At 33.4% G+C, this 18,917-nt stretch overlaps 2 protein-coding genes and 1 pseudogene across 9 annotated transcripts in view; 2 read left to right on the plus strand and 1 right to left on the minus strand.

Moving 5' to 3' along the window:
• IMMP2L (inner mitochondrial membrane peptidase subunit 2) overlaps window positions 1–18,917 on the plus strand; it is a 923,127-nt gene that overhangs the window by 451,939 nt on the left and 452,271 nt on the right. The window lies entirely within an intron of this gene.
• The window catches only part of LRRN3 (leucine rich repeat neuronal 3), a 32,968-nt gene that overhangs the window by 4,239 nt on the left and 9,812 nt on the right, over window positions 1–18,917 (minus strand). Inside the window, exon 3 of one of the 4 annotated variants that reach the window (XM_074379212.1) lies at window positions 755–785. The exons of 2 other annotated variants lie outside the window; for them this stretch is intronic. The gene's annotated coding sequence lies outside the window, so the exon portion shown is untranslated. Of the gene's footprint in view, window positions 1–754; window positions 18,898–18,917 lie in introns of those variants that run through there. One more of the 4 variants, XM_074379213.1, reaches the window with a different exon arrangement.
• Window positions 10,355–10,439, plus strand: LOC120365520 (small nucleolar RNA U13; annotated as a pseudogene).

Below are 18,917 nucleotides of genomic sequence, written 5' to 3' on the forward strand. Positions count from 1 at the left end.
ACACCAAATTGCAAATTTGGTATGTGGCATCCTTCTTTTTCTCTATGTGTACCTCACCGTCTGCCATCTTCCTGAAAGCGACTTTCTCTCTATTGAGAGAAAGAGAGAGCTATGGTTGCATTACTCTGCCTGAAATACTTCTTTCTTTGGTTTAAATACTTTTTTACTGCCTTTTCAAACCTCAGTTGAAGAATCTCCCCTCTGGAAAGTCTTTCCTACAAGACTTTGATATAACCCCTCCCTCCAGATGTACATAGCTGCGCCTCCACAGTGGTCCCATGGCTCTAGCACTTGCCTCTGTCTAGCATTTCCTTGATTCTTTCCTTCACCAGGCACTAACCTCCTTGAGAGCATGAGAACTTGCCTGGCTTCACATCCCCGTCTTCTGGGCATGATCATTATAATGTAGTATATGTCCAAGAAATGTCTTGAGTGAACTGATAAATGAATTTCATTAATTAATAGAATCATGTTTGCATTCTTTTACATGTTAAGCAATTCAATCTGCTTAATTTCTATTTTCAATAAATCTATCTTCTTTAATGCCTATAAGTATTTACTAACATCGAATTTGTGTTACATATGTTACTAAAATCCAGAGATTAAAATTCAAGCTGATACAAAAGAATATTAGACTTTAAGAGAAAAGTTAATCTATGTACTTTATTCTTTAATTTATCCAGTCAACATTTATTGAGCACTTTCTACATGCCAATTATTGTGTTAAGAGCTAGAGGGAAAAAAGATGACTTACATATGGTTGATTTCTTTAGTAAACTTTCATTCTGGAGGGGAAACAGAAATAAACAGATGTTTACAATTCCATATGCATGCTCATTGGGAGCATATACCTCTCCGAATAGATCTAAAGTAGAAATCTATTGCCCTTTTATGTCCAGAATGAAGGAAAAGCCTTGGTACAAAGTCCAATTCCATTTCTGTGTGTTTCTGTAAATCGCTCAGCTGAGAATGGAGAACCCATTACTTCTGTAAATTTTTAATTGGATACATTTACTTTCTCAAGCAGAGCACAGAGGTACCTATATCCTTAAGTTAACTAGAGGTTCGGAAATGTTAAAGATGAAGCATTCTTTCTGGGGGAGTCTTAATAAAATGTCACTTTTTTTTAAAAAAATTATTCTGGTGTCTTAAAATTTGTATTTGTGTTAAATTAGAAAGTGTTATCTTATTTCATCATTTACATAGCCATGTGCTTTCTGCAACCATATTGTGAGTTAGATTTATTCTGAAAGCTTTTGAAAATGAGAGTGTTTATAGTGGTGAGCAAATTCAAATGTTGTTACTCCTGGTCTGTAGGAAGAAATAGCATGGGAAACACAAAAGAGAATATAGACATTTATCTTTTCTTTAGCATAATACTGTCTTTTTCTTATGTCTATGGAAATGATTATGATATTTCACTAATATGCTATTCAGTTGGGTTATTTGCAGGATGGTAAGTCAGTAATAATAGTATTTGCTTAGTGCTTTACGGTTTTCAAAGCCTTTTCTTATTATTAACTTAATGTTAATAAACCTGTGAAACAAGTTGGTGAGGTACTTTAATCTCCATTTTTTAGTGTAAGATTATTGAGACCCATCTGCCTGATATCACACAATAAATAAATAATGGGGTGGGATTAAAACCTAGTTTAGACCATTAAAGTAAAAAAAATTGTGAGAATTCCCAACCTAGTTTAGGCAATTAAAATTAAACAATTGTAAGAATTCTCATATCTTATATATCCAATTCCTGTGGACACTTATAATTTGAGATTTCTTTAATATGAAAATAAATATAAGTTGTTTCTTGGTATAATTATATGTGGAAGCTTTTATGGATAAAGCTACTTTTTCTTAGTAAAGAGATCTTCATTCTTCAGTGTCTTTATCTGTTTTTCGTTTATGAAATACTGATCCAGCATCTGCTTTTTGGCAGGCATTATCATAGACACTGGAAAGTCAGCAATACATAAGATAAAATATTTGCTCACCAAGTTTTCAGTTATCGAAAGAGTAAAAAAGGTAAGGACAGTGATGCACAGTGGATTTGATTTACAATAAAGTATGTGCAGTGCTCTGCAGATGACAAAGTTTGGGATGCCTAATTCTGTTCCTCCAAAAGGAGCAACATGAATGTTCTGTGGTCTTTTATGATACTTCTACAAAATTATCTGGGTTATAGTGAGGAAACATGGATAAGAAGATTTAAAATCGACTGTCTTTTAGGTGAGTTTTAGTGTGCGTTCTTCTTTGTAACTCATTATGTGTATTATAAAGTCTACAGAGTCTGAGGAAGAGAAACATTTTGATACTTAAGTGGAAAAATTGGTGAAGAAAGAATTGCCATGGCTACATTAAAACACAGTTTTTCCTTTTCTTCTATAGCAAATTGCTAGCTACGTTCATTTGTATAAATAACTTAAATTCTATTCTCCCATTATCTGACTTTATATTCCCTTGTTGTAAGACTCGGTCTTTCTTGAGTTCTAATTGAAGGTTCCATATCTCAAAGGCATTGTTGAATTATACTAAATGCATCCCTATAAAAGACTGTTGTATTTTCCTTAGGAAATACTTCTTTTCCAGTTTTTCAAAACTAATTATTTGAATTTATATGCCACCTTTCAGGAAATGGAAAATTATTTGAAACAGTTTAATGAATGGTATCCTTAAAAATTGATGTTAATGAGAAATTGTCTTTCTTTACAAGTAAAGAAAATTTGTTTTGCATTAAGAAATGTGGGCCAGGTTTACTAGATGATTTTGTAACTGGGGACAGGATATTCACTTTCTTGTACCTCAGATTATTAATCTCTGTAATTTAGAAATTTAGTTGCATGAGCTGTAAGATTCTTTCAGATTCCAAACTTACGTGATACTGTTCTGTGAACAGCAAAGATTTTTCCCAAAGATGTCTAACAATTGAATGTGTATAAACTCACTTATCTGAATTTAACCTTTGTGTTTTTTAATTGATTACAAGTTTATTTTCAATACTGTAGTCCTGTGCCATTAGTAAATTAGGATCAGTGAATTTTAGTCATAGGAATTTTAAAGGCTATCAAATTAGTTATTTGCCATTATTTCTATTTTAAGTTTTCATCTACACAGTAGTACACAAAGTAGGAATCATTTTAGTCATTAAATTAAGACTAACTAACAGGTAGGAAGCACATTGCCTCGGTCAGAGCAAAGTTGTTCTAAATTGAGACGTGAATTCACATTCTTGCATTTTAACCTCTAAAGCTTAGTCTTACCCACTAAGTTTACTTCCTCTCAAATGTTTATTTTTAAAATAGCACCACTCATCATGGTATCTTTTCAGAAATGTGTTTCCTCCACCTGTGTGGGCACACTGCCTTTTTTATTATTATTGTTGGGTGTTTCTCTTCCTTTGATAATAAAGTTTACTCAGACAAAATTTGTAATGCAGTTGAGTGTTGTGGAAGGAATAAAATAAAAACTATTTTCTAAGCCTAGTTTTGCTGTGTGAGAGTAATCACATTGCTCTCTGAATCTTAGTTTCTCGCAAAATGTGCACTAAATTTTCACTGTTGTTTTCAAGTTGATTGTTAAAGTCCTGTAAAATTGTGGAGGTTTTGTATGGAGTTGCCTTTAAAAAGAAATCTGTTTATTAGAGAAACATTATTTTCACTATTGTTTGGAATTTATGTAGTAAAATGTATGTCATGTATACCCATATATTTCAGGGATATTATCTTTTAGAGTGGATTCTGGTATTTTCAGATTTTCAAATCTGATATTTTGAGATTTTCAAACTGGCAGATATCTCATTATTATTATAGGAATAGCTATCGATTTTTTTTAAAGGAGGGACAATTTGATATTATTTTATGTCCTTGTTGTATTTCAGACCTTTTATTTTAACCCAGCAAGTATCAATGCAGATCATAAACAAGTCATGTGCTGCTTCCATAGTTCATGATATAGGTAGGGCTCAGATGAGTCCTTTAATGACAGTATAGGCCTTGCGACAAAGTTCTCTCAGAGCAACCAGTAGTAACTTAAATAGCACAATTCTGTCTCCCGAGTCTCAAAATATGCTTTGGGCAGATTTGCGAGAATCTTGAATGTTTTATCTTTTTTCTTCTTTTGTTTTTAGAATTTGAGGCTTGTGCTATATGGGGATAGTTTTCTTTAAAAAATAATTCTGGGCAGGTGCAGTGGCTCATGCCTATAATCCCAGCACTTTGGGAGGCTGAGGCGGGTGGATCACCTGAGGCCAGGAGTTTTAGACCAGCCTGGCCAACATAGTGAAACCCAGTCTCTAGTAAAAATACAAAAATCAACTGGGTGTGGTGGTGCATGTCTGTCTCTAGTCCCAGCTACTTGGGAGGCTCAGGCATTAGAATCGCTTGAACCTGGGAGGCGGTGGCTGCAGTGAGCTGAGATTGTATCAGCTGCACTCCAGCCTGAGCAATAGAGTAAAACTCTGTCTAAAAAATATATAAATATATAAAAATAAACAATACAAATAAAAATAATTGCAAATATGTCACTCTAATACATCAGATTTGTGGAATCTAGTTATAGTACAGTTATACTTTAGAAATGGTAGTTTATAGTGCATAAATCTCTCAATAATTTTATAGAGAAGGAAATGAAATCTTAATCACAGGAGTATTTCATATTGGGGTAGTCATTTCTCTGTATACTCATAAATTACCAGCTTGTCATGATAGTGTCATTTTTTATTATGAAACGAATTCTGATTTATAGTTATTTTTAATTATTGATTTTGCTTAATTGAGCACTTCATTAATAGAATTATTTGTGAAGTTGATTTTTATATATGATTAGTAAAACAAATGATATTTTTAAACCTTAACTTGTCCATTGATGCTTATATTTTTTCCTACAAGCATCACTCCATGTATTGGGGAATTCTAATTTACAATATGGCATAACAGTACATTATTCAATATTGTTTGAGAGCCAGTGACTTTTGATTGCCTGATTTGCTTTTTTAACTTCTCTTTTATCATTACCTTGTTATTTAGCATTTATATTGTCCCAAGCGTAGGTCTCTCTGGGGAAAAGCACTTATTTATTCATTAGACTTAATATTCACTCATCTTAGATTGAAGTATAATCATCTTGTTTTCCAAGTTGAGAAATAGTGATGGAAGATTTGCTTCAGGTATAATTAAACTAGAGATCTCTATTTGGGTGATGCCTCTCTGTTACATTACCAGCACTTTAACAGCAGGGTATTGTAAAAGTAGGCAGACCCAGGAGGTAGGAGACCTCATGACCTTTAGTGACTTCATTTCTAAAAATAAAAATTACCTTCAAGGTATATTATTATTTAGTTTTTGTAGTAACCTTAAGTACTCTCAAATGGTTTTGACATATTTCTTTTCTTTCTTTCTTTTTTTTTTTTTTTTGAGACGGTGTCTCATCCTATTACCCAGGCTGGATGCAATGGCGTGATCTCAACTCACTGCAACCTCTGCTTCCCAGGTTCAAATGATTCTCCTACCGCAGCCTCCTGAGTAGCTGGGATTACAGGTGCCCATACCCATGGCTGACTAATTTTTGTATTTTTACTAGAGATGAGGTTTCACCATGTTGGTCAGGCTGGTCTCGAACTCCTGACCTCATGATCTGCCTGCCTTGACATCCCAAAGTGCTGTAATTAGAGGCGTGAGCCACTGCGCCTGGCCAATATATTTCTTTGTGCAAACTTAATATAATGTACTTGGACAGAAACTGACAGGATTTACTCAGGGATTTTATGATATTTTTAGGATTTTATGTTTAGTCATGTTTTATATGTCTGTCAAACTATGGCATAGAGATAGACATGCTGCTAATTTCACTAGCATCAGAAATAGTCTACAGAAAGATTCTTAGGAGCTGTACAAATTCATGAAAAATTTGAAGAATTTTTAAAATGTGTGTCAGAAGTAATTTATATATGCTTATAAGAGAAATCATTGTTTTCCTGGCAAAATGTGTGTGTGTAGATTTGCGTGCATGTGTACACTGAGATACTTCAATTCTGTTTAGAAAACTTGGAATGTGATTGACTAAATTTATGCATTAAGTTTTCCCATTTTGTCTAATTTTTATTTCTATCAATAGATATTTTGAGGGATTTAATTAGGCCTTAATTTGTATTTTACACATTTCACATAAATTGAGAGGAAAAGTCTGCCCAAATATGCTTTCCTTATTCTCTTGACAGCTTTGGTCTCTTAAAGCTCATTCTTATCTTTAGTTCCAGTTTATTTGAGAAGCTAGTGCAGTGGTATGATTGGTAAATGATGCCATCCTTTTATCTTCAAAGGAATTTCCAGCTGGATTTGGAGATTCTCCTGCTTGAATAACGGGAGAAAGACTTATATTGTGCCTTGCAGTACAATGGTTTGGGAAATGTGTGTCTCATATAGACTCACTTTCAGTTATCCTGCATCTGAGATGAAAACATTTGGGGTTACTATTCAGATAATTTAAACAATTTTTAAGTCATTTTTTTTATTGGAAGATAGCCAAATATCCTGTCTTTGAAGTCTTTATTCTTTAAGTCACATGAAGACTGTCCATCTCCCTGGTATAGTTAAAAAAGAAATAAATGAAGTGGTTTCAGCTAGAGTTGATTCTATGAACAGACACGAGTATGCTGCCTTATGCTTTCTGATCTTGCAAGCACTGCTCTCTAGGGCCTTTTACATGGGAGGACGCGATAGACATGTATACAAAAAAAAAAAAAAGATCTATATTGATTGCCACAAGTAAATGCTTTTATCAGTCTCAGGAGGGATGGTTTTTGAAGCACAGATATGCTGTAAAAGGATGGCAGTAAAAAGGTTTTTGTCTCATTTGTATTCCTTGATTAACTCAGTTTGACAAAACAAAGTCATTGGTTTGTAAAGAAGATAAGGAATCCTGTGGACAAGAGTCCAATGACGTAGTATAGATAGGGAATGAAGAATATTTTAGTTACAATATTATTACAGAAATGTCAAAATTATATTTTGGAGAGGAACATTCTTCTGAAGGAACTCAGAGTGGAAGGTTTCTGGATAGTTCATTGTTCTGTGTATAATAAAATATTAGTTCTCACTGCTATTAAACAAAACAACTCAAATATCAAGGTTTATATTTTTACTAAGAATTGGGAAGATAAAACATATGTTGAAAGCAAAGTAAATAAAATGAGCTCCTTCAGTTTGAAAGAATTTTTTCAAATCAAATAGACAAGAAACTAAATTATAGTACCACATTTTCAGATGTGCCATGGGTACGCCTGATACCTGCCATGAGTTCAGAGATGGATGGTGCTTTTCTGTTACTATACCTAAGGGAAATGATAATAGGGATGTGGTCTGTATTGTTAGCTCCTTATAATAAGCATGGAATTGTCTATTTTCTTTTCAAAAGTGTGTCAGATTTCCCTCATGCTCTATGGTTTGTTTCCTGCGTATGTTCTTGACAATCTGCTTAAAACAACATTGTTATATTTGTGTCCAGGGGATACAAAAAAGTTTTAAAAATAGAAAAACAATAAACATTCCACTGTAAGCTTGAAAAAGCTTCTGGAGTTATGGCTTTGAGTTTCAACCAAGGCATGGAGGCCGTATTTATGGCCGTGTGCATGTTTGTGTGTCTTTTTGTGATTGGAAATTCATCACTGTACGGGACATGAGCTCTTTCCCTAACACATGTGTAAATGATTAATGTGAGATGACTTGGTGGCACTCTGAAATATGAAGTGACACACAGAGGTAATGTTTTTGATACAAGCCAGGTCAGGGAAGCTTTGTTATTTATTTCATGTGTGAAAATAAAAGGCACTATATGTAGGTTAAAGTTTTGCATTTCCAGGGCTTGGCGTGGTGGCTCATACCTGTAATACCAGCACTTTGAGAGGCTAAGGCAGTCAGATTAACTGAGGCTGGGGATTTGAGACCAGCCAATATGATGAAACCCCATCTCTGCTAACAATACCCTGTCTCTACTAAGTACAAAAAATAGCCGAGTGTGGTGGCATACTCCTGCAAACACAGCTACTCAGGAGGCTCAGACAGGAGAGTCGCTTGAACCCAGGAAGTGGAGGTTGCAGTGAGCTAAAATTGTGCCACTAGTACTCCAGTCTGGACAACAGAGTGAGACTCCATCTCAAAAAGAATATAATAAATAACGTTTTGCATTTCCTTTTTCCTGTCACCTAACTTAAAGGCATGTTTCTTTTTTCTTCAGAGAGAAGGTGTCCTTTTGTCACGCAGGCTGGAATGTGGTCACTAACTTTATAGAAGCCTCAAAATAGCTTTTTACTTTAAGTTAATTATGTAGGACTACCTTAAGTAGATGACATTGTAAAATTTGGTTGTCTAAAGCCCCTTTGAATTTATTTAAAATTACTATTGACACAGGGGGACATGAGTTGATTCACATTTCTATTTATAATAGACTTTATGGTGATTTCTACTTTAATGTATTTAAAATATTTGGTCACTGTACCATTTAAGGGCTAGTCTGTATCAGGTTGTGAACATTTGGGAAATAGGAGTGCCAAAAGAGTGGCATAAAAAATGAAATACATTTTGCCTTATGTGTTGAATAGAGAGAGTTAAAGTTAAGGTGGGGGAGTAATAATACTAATGGGCCTTTTTTTTTTTTTTTTTGGAATGGAAAGCAGTATAATTTGTGATACCTACCAAATTTTAATGTGTTAATGGGCAATATAGGCCCTTGCTAACATTACCTTTTTTTTTTTTTTCTTTTTTACACCTGCTACCCATGAAGAGCATGGGCAATATGCCCATTTAAGCGTCTTTTTGCTAGGTTGTACATGACTAGAGCACCAAAGGGAGTTCTAAATCTTAATGGAGAAAAAGAGTTCTTTCAAAACAAGGTTATAAATTTGCATTCATTTCACTCTTAGAAGCCTGGTGTTCATCTCATATATGGATTAGGTGAAAGCTAAGTGACAAATCACCTATTTGAGAAAATTTCTTAGTAGATAAACTCCAGATAATTTAGGATTATGTTTCAGTCTATCAGTTTAGACTCAGAAAAGCAAAAGGCTTTATATTATGTTATAGCAGCTTCCCAGGCTAGGATTTAATACGTTTTTATGGATAAAATAAATAGTGTTTGATTATTGGGTCTGAGTTATTAGAAGAAGTTTTCCCTTCGCAGTTACTGATTCAAGATCTGGAATCCTTTAAATTTGATCTGGGCCATTCACCTAACATTACTGTTCCAGTATGCCAAAAGAAAATTATTTCATGAAGGAAATTTATTTAATTTACCTGTAATGTCTGTTGCAGAATATTTCACATTGCTCAATCAAGAATTACTCAACATTAATATATGGATAAACTTTCTTTGAACTTTAGGTTGTATTCTATACTTATATACTTTATATTTATACTTATGTTTTTATATGTTTTCTTCAAGACAGTCATGTAGTAAAGTTTACATTAAACCATTATGGACTTGGAGCTCAACATCCAAACTGAAAAAGGAATAAAACTTTTTCATGATATCTGTTAATTATAATTCATGACACTAGTTAGTCAGATATAATCTATATTTGTGATCATTCCTGGTATTGTTTATATTTTCTTGGAAGATAAGGTATTATTTCAGTGAATAAAGGCTATTCTAAATATATGAGAAGAATAATTAAATCATGTCAGGATAATGAAAAATATGAACTTGAAAAATATTGGTTTTGAGGTTTTCTTTAATGACTGATTTCTATCAATTGTATGGAAAAACAAAGATTTGAAAAAGAATATCATTTTCCATAATGATGTCTTTGTGTCTAATGTTTATGAACAGATAGGATCTTTGATGCTTTACTTATCTTTGCATATTTTAGTATAGTTCAGATCCTAAACTCTATTTAAGGGCCTTTTCCATTAACTTCAGTTTTCCATCATATAACAATAGCAACAAACAATAAAAACAGCAATAGTAGTCACAGTTATAGTGTGCTACAATGTAAAAATTCGGATCATTTTTCATGTATGGCCTTATTTGATTCCCCTAATAATCCTGTCAGCATGTGCAGTTATACCCACTTTACAGGTGATAACTCAGATTTAATGAGGTGGTCAAAGTTGAAGGGGCATATCAGTGATGTCTCCTGAGCTCTATCCCAGATCCGTGACTCCATTTCAGGCCTCTTCCTGTGAGCTCTGTGGCATAAAGCTTTGTGTTATAGATGCAAATGTACTTGATTGCCCCCTTACCAGTTGTTAATGAAACACCTTCAGGTCTAGTCCTCTGTCTTACTCACTGTATAGGCATACACAGTGCTGACTTGTCTTCTTTGCATAATGAAATTAAATGATACTTTCTTTTAAAAATTAAGATGCTTTTGCAGTTCGTAAACATGATGATTGTGTTATCATGCTCTTGTGTGAGATGTGCCTCCCGGAAACCTTGGAAACCTGACTTGGAAAAAAACACTTAATTATGGAAGAAAAGTTAATGGTTTATCATATAGCTGGCAATGAACATGTTAAATTGTACTGAAAATATTTTACACATTTTAGATGTCTGTTCTTTAACTTGGTGTTTAATTCTTCTACTTGGTAGTACCTTATTTATGGACCACCTTATTAAAATACCCCCTAAAGTCACTCTCACCATGTTGTTTTCTTTATAGACTGCTAGAAATCATTTGCTTTCTGTTTATTGCTTACTTCCCATCACCTCCACGAGAATGTTAGCTTTATTAAAGTTGTTTCCTGTTTTGTTCAGAGATATATATCTCCAGTGCCTAACTAGAATATTGCCTTGCATTGTAGTTCAATAAATATCTATTGAATGAATGAATGAATATCAGTTGCTTTTAATTGTAAATTTCTATCTTTTAGAAATTAAAAAAAAATTTGATATCAAGGCACTTATTTGTGACCTTTGCTTTGCTGGTGAATGCTGAATTGACTCATATTTGTATGCATGAACTATTGAGTGATGATATAAACTTGCCAAACTGAAAAATAAATGTTTTTTTTTTAATTCAGGTGATTATAAAACTGTAACAAAACCCACTTGAAAATATGAGTATGTTTAGAAAGGTATAGTTAAATCTGTGATTGTTTAAAAAGAATCACAAAAGTCCTAAACCAATGTCTATTCTCATAATATCTTGAATAAATCTGTTGTGAGGAAACTAATGGAGATATATGTATGTTTTTTTAATATATTTTTTAACTTAAGATATGGTTTTAATTGATTTTTATAAATTATATCTCTAGCAATAGCATAGCTTAGTGAGGGTATAAGATATACAGATTATATTCTTAAAATGTGTGGCATTTGTATTTGGAGAACATAGAAAACCATGTAATTTCAGTTGCAATATATTCTTAATGACCGGAAGTGCCACAAACTTTCAGAATTAATGTAGAAAGCTTTACAACAACAAAAAGAGCAACAATAAATATTAATATAATTGAGTGTTAAGAACTGAGAAAAGTCCTCTGGAAAATGGGTTTGGTGTGGCTTCAGGCCAGGCGGTGCTTGTGGCCACCTAATAGTGATCAAATGGAAGGTTATCATCACATCAATAGTCTGTGAGGTTTGTGTCTCAAATCTAGACTGGGGTTAAGAATCTGCATCCCAAAGTGACACTTACAGAAGACAGTGTACTTTAAAGGGGAGCAGGGGAACAAAAAAACAGCAGTATTGTAAAGAAAGTCATATGTTCTCTGTTAAGGAAAAGTTGATGCAAATCAAGACAAGCTCTGCTGTAAATTGAGACCAGGAAATATTTTTGCTGCATAATTTCAGCAGAAGAACTCAAAGTCTATGCAGCACATATGAAAATAGTAAACTTTACCTAAAAGTTTAAGCTTTGTATGCTAGATTCTATAATACTATCTGCAGGACTGGAAATATGACAACATGACCCAGAGCTTTGAAATGGACAGTCAAATGTTGCAAATAAATCTTTGGGAGTTCATTATTAGCCGACAAAATTATTACTCACTATATCTGAAATAACAAATCTGTGGCCTTAACATTTAATCAGGGCATGAAATGCATCTATTGAATTTTATATTTGAGATTATTACTTTAGTAGTGCCCCAATTAAAGCATGTGGATTCTAAAATTCCTTTCAGATAAAGAAAAAATACAGAATGCTTGTTATACATGAACAGAATCTTTTTATTCATTGCTTCGTGTTCTATTACCCTTTCTTCAACATGCTTATTTTGAGTTTTTAATGAGCAGAAATGGCTTTAATGTAAGTATGCAAAGAACTACCTAGATATTTTTTTAGAGACAAAGGAGCTAGGAGGCTGAAACTGCCCATATTCCCCAGTGACTGATCAGTTGAATGTAAACTATATATAACAGAATGTTGAAAGAAAGTTTCTACCTACTGTAGGGCTGGCATTGTAATATAGGGCACTTTTACATGTCCATATAATTTAAATTATTAGACTTCATATAAAAATTTTTCTTCAAGTTCCATCTAAAAAGAAAGAAAATATGGGAGAGGAAAGAGAGGAAGAAGGGAGGGGAGGAGAGACAGAGGGAAAGGGTAAAGAGGGAAGTTTCTGAATCTCTACCACCTATCTTTTCCCCATTCTAGTGAGAAAAATTCTAAGTATTTTCTATTCATAAGCATCTGCAAATCACATCACAGCTTAAATGTCTCTTCTCTGATTTAATAGAAACTTTGATTGTTTTCTAGGATTTATATCTAGAGTAATTGTTTTTGCATTTTAATATAGAAAGAAGTAGACTGAATAAATGCATAACATATTAGAAATGCTATTAAGCAAATGATTCTATGTGGTGTTATTGAATGAATGTTTTCCTTTACTCTTCTAAACAAAACACAAATTTCTCCAATTATTTTTAAATTGAGAATAGTGGAAAAGAAATCTATTTGTGTGTTGATTCCATTTTTTTGGTATGATTAAATGGTACAGCAGAAGCCTTATACGGTATAGTCAGGTACTTTTCCCTGCAAGATCTATAAGGACAATTTTTATCTGTATTCTAGATACACGGTATTTTCAAACACAGAGACTTTAATTCCCATTATCTTACTGTTATTTATAAGTTCCTTGCATCTCTTAGCAGCCATATTTGACCAACTCTTGCCCTGTTTGCATCTCCGCCTCAAAATAGTGAGGCTTTCACTAAAGCCTAGGGTGGTGAGAAGTTCATGAGAGGTTTCCACGTGGCAATAATGGTGATGGAAGAAGATACGTCTGTTTTTTATTATATTTGTTTTTAATTGGACTGTTTTTCTTAGGGTTTCTCAAAATCAATGAGCTTCCAGAGAGAAGAAGATTCTGTTATTTCAGGGGCTGATAGTTAAGCTTATTCAAAAAAATTGACCTTCCCACATCAGACCAGTATCTGTAGAGTTTGAAAAGTTGTCAAACTTGCTATTAAATAAGGAGAACAATGACTTGAGCTCTACTTGTTCCACATTCGGGGCTTTAAATGTTCCAGATACTTCGCCTCTTCTCTTAGGTCTCAGTTGAGAAGTAAGTAGGTAAAGGATGAGCATTGTTTTATTTAACATGGAGGTGTTGATTTGTCTGTCCAAAGTGCACCAATGTCACTATTATATGTTCTAAGGTCCTCTGTTGTATCCTTGGAAACAGGCTATGTGATATATTACTGTGAGATTACAAATACGTTTCTAAGAAAATTAACTATTATTTGTACTTGGTCTTATTTCTGATCCAGAAAAATAAGCTTGCTCTTGCTGGCACATTAAGAATTGAGGTGTTGTGTATTCTTGGGAGTGTCATGCATAGATTTGATACAGACATCAGTGGAGTTAAACCAGTTAAAAGAGCTGTCAATGATAAAAAGTGGGAATGCTATAAAAGACAATGGCCCTATCACATTCATGTGACTCAGGCAATCTGTATCTATTTCTTTTATATTTTAATGGATTTTTTCTTTTTACCATTTGCATAAATTGGTAGTACATATAATATAAATGCAAACAACAGAGAGCAAGCCCATTTTTAAAGCTATGAGAAAATAGACCTGTCAGGAGATTTGTTCTCTTAGGGTGGGAGGAACAATAAAAATACATACTGTATTTGTGTCTTAGGAAGTACTCTAAGGGTGTTTTTCCCCCAGCCAGCTAAATTGCATGTGACAGTTGCTACAGCAACCCATTTTTGTGATTTGCAGAATAAGGGAGCAAACCAGATGTAAATTGTCAGTCAGTAGGTTTCTGTTGTCATGAAAGACAGTAACGTATGCAGTCTCATTTGGTCAATTTAGGTACTGTTGTGGTGTATTGTTCTCATCTGCTCTTTTCAACATGCTGTCATGAATTAGTATTCCATTCTTTGGATGCATAATTTCTGAGTTTCCGAGTTTTATACATGATGTTAACTGAAATAACTAGATGTCAGATTCATAGAAGGTTGTTGTTGCAAAATGAAGGTTATTTGACATCTGTTTTGAAATTTTTCAGCCTATAGACATAAGGATTCTTTAGTTTATTTCATGAAGAAGAATTAAATTAATTTTAAAGGGCACTTCAAAGATTTTATGGTTATTTTGTTTGAAAATACATATTTGCCATATACAGAGTTAAGAATACACTTTTGTCTCAATCAGATTTTTATTAAGGAAATAGGGAATAGCTCTGGACTGGGAGCTTCTGGAAGTCTATGATCATGCCTCTGTTCTCTGCTTTCTGGCAAGTAGACTCACATTGTAGACCCAAATCACTTCTAATAGCTATTATATCTGAAATTCCCCATCTCTTCTTTTTATTTTTTTTTCTCTTTTGTGTGAGAGACTGTTCCTTCCCTCCGCTGTCTTTTCCTATCTTCCCTACTGTGCTGGAAACCATGACCCTCTAGTTCTAAAGAGCCTGGGTATTTGTATGCATATTTTAAATTTGATAAGAAGTGTAGCTTACAGCTTATTGTGAATACATTAACATCTCATCGCCTGTGGTAAGTCCTCCACACTTTTCATCCCTCCTATTAATTTTCCTTTTGTCCACATTTGAAAGTTTTTCTTTAGCATTTGCTCTAAAAAGCCCCAAATCAAAAAGACTACATAGGGGGATTAATAATAAGACTCTTCTGTTATTTACCACTATTTAACACTATTGCTGGCAACCATTTAAGTAGTTTCATATATACTATACCCTCAGTCTTTTAAAAAATGGATATCAGCTTCAATAGAAGTGATGGTATTGTTACTAAAGTGACATCATATCAAAATATATAAACATGGAGCATTAACAACAGAAGAACAATTTCTAAAACAAAAGGTAGAGTTTGGTAAATCTAAAGCAGATAACAAAAGAATTTGTTTCATTTTCTACAATAAATTCAAAATGTAGATTATAGAACTAAACATTCATGGGAAAATGGGACACAGAGAGAATGGGAGAAAGAAAATCATGTGACTTCTGTTTCTTCCCTACCTGGAGTTTCATCTTTCCCAGCTCTGCAAAATTGGCTCAAGACGTGAATAGTAAAGGCGTGTAAGTGTATGCATGAATGAAGGCATCCTCCAGCAAATTTGCCTTTCAAAAGAGTTGCCTGAATATAGGCCCAAACTCAGAGATAGGAAGAGTATTATGCTGGGGAAGTGAAAATGAAAACATAGCTTTTCCCCCAAACACATACTACAGGAGTATCACTTTTCAGTGTTCCCATTTTGTTCCACACTTAACCATAAGTTTTCTTAAATTGCGAATACAAATGCTTTATTTGGCTCTCTGATACTGTCAAAATGGTGTTCAATAGAAGCAGCCTTGTAATTAAGGGATCAAGCATGGTCTCTGATTCTTTCTCTGCTGCTCCCATGTCATTGTTTCCTCATCTACTAAAAGGTGAGTGATAATAGTACCTATTTCAAAGGGATGTTGTGAACATTAAATAAAATAATGCATTAAAAGTTCATAGAACAAAAATGTTCTTCCTTCTGCACCAGACACATACAGAGTGGTTACTAAACATTAATCAATATCAAATTAAGAAGTCATCATACAGATAAGAACTCTTTAGAATTTGCTGTAACTTCAACTTATAGGTGAAAATATTGGAACAGGAGAAATGGCAGAGCAAAATAGAATTACTTGAATGGCATTTGGCTCTGATTATCATAGAAGGTTGTAGAATTTTACTTGCCTTGTAGATTTTTTTTCTGGTTATTTCTATGAAAATCATTCTAAAAAGGTATCATGCTATTTACCATGTTGGTTATATGACATGTCTTAGAAGAAGAAAAAAGTCATTGGAAAGCAGGTGAAAGTGAGTGTGACTAGACTTAATTAAATATTTATAAACTGGTAAAAACTATTAGCAGTTGGCAAATCTTTAAAAAAATCCAGTATTGCTCTGTGTGTGAAAGTATAAATGTATGCATGTATGCTTGTTGGTTATGGAACAGAGATACACAAGTACAATTATTAACCATAAATCTGCAGAAATGCTAATACAGGTTTTTTGAGATGATGGAGTAATACAGTTGTTATTTCTTGAGATATGTCACATTTTATAGGAAAGTCTAATAGAAATTGTTAAAATTTAGTTTAGCAACATTCATTAGTACTCACATGAATTGCTAATTAGAGTACAAATAAGAGAGAAATGAAAACTGTGAAGTCACTATGATAAATGGACACTGTAATCTTAAAGAAGATCATGTTATTGTCAGCAATTTTTAAATTTTATTTTAGCATTTCAGGGGCTTGAGTGCTCATTGTCTTATACTATGTGGTCTTTTAAGAGGAAATTTACATTAAAAAATAAGTTTACAATGAGATTTATAATTTCAAAGATTGTAATTATTTTATACATGTTATAAAGTCTTTAATGACCCTAGCAGAGGATTAGTGAAGGCTGGTTTTAGAGATTTTTAAATTTGGGATGGAATATCACAGAGTAGTGGAAGTCTCTAATAGAAAAGCACAAAGAAGCTGGATTATTCTATTTATTTTTTGGATAAGTTTGAAACTTGCTATTTCTCTGGTTGCCATTCTTTTATTATACTTGTGAGCTTTCACTTAGTAATTTTTTTCTCTCTCTTTAATCTGACTGATTTAAACAAAGCAAAACAACTCTTCAGCTAAAAATCACTTTAGGGTACAAATTCAAAACTCCAGACTCAAGTAATTAACATGCTTGATGCAAAGCAGCGGCAACACGGTACCATCAGTAAAATGACAATCTAAAGAGACATCTTGAGAACTGACTGGATAACAGTGAATCGCACTTCTGCCCAACTCCCGCAGCTGAGGTTCCACAAATACGAGCCCTTCACAGAGAAGGCACTGCTGAGTTTCTCTGTAGGGTTGAATTTGGGAACTTTTGGTCATCATCATTCATAAAAAAAAGAATGATCTGACAGGAGCATATGGTCCAAACTTTCTAAAACTGTGATCATAGTCAAAGTGCTATGAAATACCCACTGGGCAAGGATTGAATCACCTAGTTTTGGTTCCAATTATGTCTTTTAAGTCACTTCGAACAAGTGACCTAAAATCTGTAAAATCTGTCCCAATTTAGGGATTTATATTCTGACTACTTTTTTTTTTTTATAAGGAAATTGGCAGTCAATGTAGAGTTTACTCATTAATTATAGCGGTAGCAGTTTCTGGGTGACCCATAGTTGAGTTTCATATGGAATGAAATATAATATATGAAAATTGGACTTCATGAACATGTGGCCATAAGAGGTTTGTTCATTTTTGGTAAATGTTCTAAGGATACATAACCTACTACCCTACAGATATCATGTGAGTGCCAAGAAATAACTGTGGATGGTGTGCCTTTTTATATTGGAGGCGATGGAGATAGGAACTATGTTTACCACAGCCTTACATTATTATTTATTAACTGAAGTCGTTTACTTTGTATATCCCAGTCAGATCCCTTAAAATCAAACCCCTAACTCATTTAGCTATACCCTCTTCTCAGTCTCCTCAGGAAACATACAAGACAATATACCTATTGTACCTGTTGTACCTATGTATTTTCTGTATAAATTCAAGCAATTGATTGTCTCAAATAAGTTTTTTTTTTTATTTTTTTTTTACTAAATCTAAAACAAAAATGGTAGACAGTGGATGAAGAAAAAAGACTCGAATCTTTACCGAATAGTTCTGTAACTTTTTGCAGAAAATAAATATGAATTATTAGATGTTACTCTCACACATTCTGAGATTATACATTAAAAGTACCCAAGTGAGTTTTGTAGTATATCATCACTGATACAGATATGATTCTACTTACTATATCATATAGACATTGTTCCTTATCAGTATGCTAAGGTTCTGTTCAATGACTAGGGTTGTATCTATGTCGTGGTCATTGATTAAACGACCATGAGATGACATTTCTAAATGAGTAAGTGGTAAGATATTATCTTCAGAATATTTCTTCTTTCAAAGACATTGAAGTCTCTGTCAGGTAAAATACAGAGCAGCACATTGCTTTAAAACTAAACAAAAAAGCACCGTGCTTAAATGGGATTGAGAATTCAATATGCTAGTAGGGGTGGAGGCAGAATGTGGTGATCAAGGAGGAGGAGTTACCGTTCTAGACAGGAAACATTTTTTATGGGGGAATTTTAAACTTAGAAATGTTCATCATCTTTACAAAATATAGAAAGATATTTAAAAGTTTTCAAATATTTTCAAATCTGGGGAGCAACATTCAGGGCTGAATAAGAAAACACTGTTCTGCTTGTTCAATCTGCAAGATCTTTATGGTCAAGAAAACTTTCCTTATTTCATTACTGATTTCAGTTCTCTAAGAAATGATGAAGATCTTAGATGTTCATAAATCCTCTTGGAATTCAACTATGATATTTTTTTTACAAACATTACACTTCTAAAATTATACAGATTAAGAATGTTTAAGTAGAAAATCCAAAACTAATATATTTGGATTAGTTGAATTATATTAAGTGTT

Source organism: Saimiri boliviensis, chromosome 10, assembly GCF_048565385.1.
Source record: "Saimiri boliviensis isolate mSaiBol1 chromosome 10, mSaiBol1.pri, whole genome shotgun sequence".
In the NCBI taxonomy this organism is placed as follows: domain Eukaryota; kingdom Metazoa; phylum Chordata; class Mammalia; order Primates; family Cebidae; genus Saimiri; species Saimiri boliviensis.